This window comes from Coregonus clupeaformis, unplaced genomic scaffold (genome assembly GCF_020615455.1).
Source record: "Coregonus clupeaformis isolate EN_2021a unplaced genomic scaffold, ASM2061545v1 scaf1530, whole genome shotgun sequence".
NCBI lineage: Eukaryota > Metazoa > Chordata > Actinopteri > Salmoniformes > Salmonidae > Coregonus > Coregonus clupeaformis.
In genome coordinates, this window is record NW_025534984.1 from 127,361 (window position 1) to 130,756 (window position 3,396).

General features: G+C 37.0%; 1 long non-coding RNA gene across 1 annotated transcript; it reads right to left on the reverse strand.

The window, feature by feature from the left end:
- Positions 1–1,072: 1,072 nt before the first annotated feature.
- Positions 1,073–2,948, reverse strand: LOC123487214. The gene is made up of 3 exons (XR_006659682.1): positions 2,920–2,948; positions 2,203–2,308; positions 1,073–1,170 (listed from the first exon to the last, which is right to left on the reverse strand). It is a non-coding gene; the product is annotated as an uncharacterized LOC123487214 (long non-coding RNA).
- Between the last annotated feature and the right edge of the window lie 448 nt (positions 2,949–3,396).

The following is a 3,396-nucleotide window of genomic DNA, read 5'->3' on the forward strand; positions in this document are numbered from 1 at the left end:
AGTACAAAAGTGTATTGTGCCATAATCAGCTTTCCATGAGACAGCGAACGGAAACAAAATGGTTCTATTAATAATTGATATAGTTTTTCTGTTTAGTTTGTAATTTGTTATTAAAATACACAAATATCAAACAGACATTCATAATTTACAAAATAAATGTGACTTTAAATTAAATTATATACTTTAAAGTATATTCTTATGAATAAATAGCGTGCCACCGCTGTTAGCGACACACAGTAGCACAAAAGGATGTAAGACACTTACAGGAAGCTAACCAAAAGAGTGTGGTTTTTTTATGTATGTTTTTCTTTAGTTCATGCTGGCTTTCCATTTCTAGTTACATACTTGACTTTGTATAAATACATTTAATCAAAAATTATTTTTTATTGGATAGACATATATTATGTATAAAATAAAAACCTGTATACAGTTTCTTCTGGTTTTCACAGAGCACAGTAAGTGTCAGCAAAGTCCAACATGCACAGGTATAAAGCTCAAAACCATTGTGTCTGCTCAAATGGTTAAAAAAGTCCATGACACAAAATGGAGTTGCTGTTTTCGGAGTTGTCCAGAGTTTTTAAATGTTGATGTATGTGGGGAGTTCATTTGAGAATTTGACATGTGCGTGAGGTTTGATGCATCCTTTAAAGGAGAAAATTATGGGAGACAGAGACATGAGGAAAGATGTCAGAAGACATTCCAGTCAGTATGAGTTAAGTCACATTTCTCCACAATGAATGAGGCTCTTGCTGAAACCTTGAGTGGAATGGGGCTATCAATTTATTAATCAAAACCTTAGTGGAAGTCTCTGTGAATGACACAAAAGCTTAGGTTCACGAGCAACCGATATAGTATGTGAAAGTGATGGAACAAAATGAAATTATATGATAAGAAATTGCAGTAAAAGTTAAATGAAATTAGTAGTACTAGACTTAGAAACTAAATTAAAAAAATATATATAAAGGAAAAATAAAAATGTAATAAAAGTGGCGTAGTCACTCACCGATGGGCCGTGTGTTCAACTCGGGTGTCCATAAGCTCCGGAGAAGTCACTCAGCTCCTCGGAGTGTTCGGGGACACCAGGGTGCTTTCCGTCAGACTTACTGGACTTGGTATCATTTCTTGTTCTTTTTCGTTCTGCATCTGTGCATAGACGTTGAGGCCTGGGATCTTCCTTGAGGAAAGATTTACAATGAGACGGGGATAAAGAAATTCGCCAGGCTAATAAAATGGGGAGAGGGATGTTGCATTGCCTGCCTCGGGGACCAAATAATTCTGATACTCCTCTTTACAACCCAATAATGTGTAGCCGCTCCCAGGAGATATACCCAGTTGACTTAATTGTTTTGTTTTGTTGGCTTCCGGCCTTATATATAATTTTGTATATATTTGTATGCAAAAAAAGATTATACTGTATGTCTTTGGAAGTCAGAGGGTCTGGGCAGAGGAGATGTAGTCGTTGTGTGTGTATCTGTAAGTTGTTCGATGTGTATGTTTGTATTTGCTGTTAAAAAAAAAAGGGGAAAAAAATATTATTAAAAAAGGAAGGCAATTACACATTCTACTGTATGAACACATTTCTTTTCTAAGACGTATGCGTTGTTTCGCTCTCTCTCTCTCTTCTCTTTCTTTCTATAGATCTTGTCTCATTGACCCCTCCTGCCCTTTTCACACAGAATTGTACCTTGGTGGATGGAAATAATTTAACATTTCAGAAAGGTCAACTAGCAAAGCTCAAAGGGCTAAATATTGATAATGCCTGAAGGCTGACTGGCATTTCATTTGCGTACAGAGAGAATACCTCGACAAAAGGATTCTGAAAAAAGAACGTTGAGAGAAATGCCATTTCTCCCTTGAAACTGAAGGTGTACGCGTATGTTTTCACACAGACGTTTGATAGACAGTATTTTTTGTTAAATGCCAAATGTCTAGACACTCAGTAACTCCCATTTGGTTAGTAACTTTCCACCAATGTTCTTTCTGATGTATAACCATAATTATACTGTAGCTCATAGCTCACAATTTGTGTCAGAAGAGGGATTAGACCCTAGTCGAACAGTGAGATCATAGCTCACTCAAAATGTTTCGTCAACACTCATGAACTCTCCCACTTGGTTAGTAACATTCTCCCAATGTCCTGGCAACTTACAACCAGATATGGGTTATAGAGATCATCTCTACAGCATATAATGAGCACTATACCTTTTGAATTTGTAGATGACAAATATCGCCAAACCCAGAACCACAACCGACAGCAGCATCAGCATGGCCGAGCCGCTGTGGTTCTCACTCGTGTCCACTAGGGGCGCTGTAGAGGTGGGAGACAAGAGTCACACAGTACAGTATACATTGAATTCCAAACAGTTTCTATAGAGAACAAGTAAATCATGCGTTTAAGAAGTCAACATGAAAAGTGACACCTACTAATTAATAAAATACAACATATAACAAAATAATTAATAAAAAATATAAAATTGCATTGTGATTAAGTTTTGATACGGTAAGTATTTATTGACCTCTTACTCTTTTATCTTATAAGCCCCTAGGACAGTAGCAGCATCCCCAAAAGGAAGAGGCACACACACTTGTAACGATGCTCACTCTCTGAATGTCTCTGTGTAGCTACATGATGGGAGCCAATCAGACAACAGGGTTGGGGGTGTTAGTTAGATGGATCTAGGATCAGGTCCTTCCTTTCCATATAATCTTATTTGTTATGATCTAAAAGGCAAAACTGATCCTAGATCAGCAGTCCTATTCTGAGACACTTATTGAATACAGGCCCTGGCTCTCTATTTCTATCTAGAACTATCTCTATCTATCTATATACTCATTAAAAATACCCTGTTATCCTCGATACACCTAGCAAACACAACCAAAAATGTAGGTATTTGTTTTCGAAGAGATGCAGATACTTACCTGCTGACAAATGTGCAGCATATACTGTGAGGACCCCGGGCCGAAGGTGAAGAAAGTTTTGGCTGAGGGGCAAGCAAGATTTCAGAGAGTAGAGAGGGAGAGACAAACACGATCAAAAATATTAATTTAAAAAGTATATGGATCGATTGACAATAATTAAAATTAAGATTTTAAATCAACTTATTGGAACTTTTTATAGCAGAGATTATGAGAGATAATTTACATGTAGCTTCTTATGCAGAGCAACTTACAGGAGCAATTAGGGTCAAGTGTTGCTAAGGGACATCAACAGAGGTTATAGCGGGGGATTGGAACCAGCAACCTTCGGTTATGTCCCAACGCTTTTAACCGCCAGTCTATAGATCAACACTAAATCAAATCCAAACTGTATCTAAACGTATAAAACATCTCAAAACACTTCACCGTATAAGAGACAGAATAAAGACATTGGCAGTATCATTAAATAGTATAACTAAT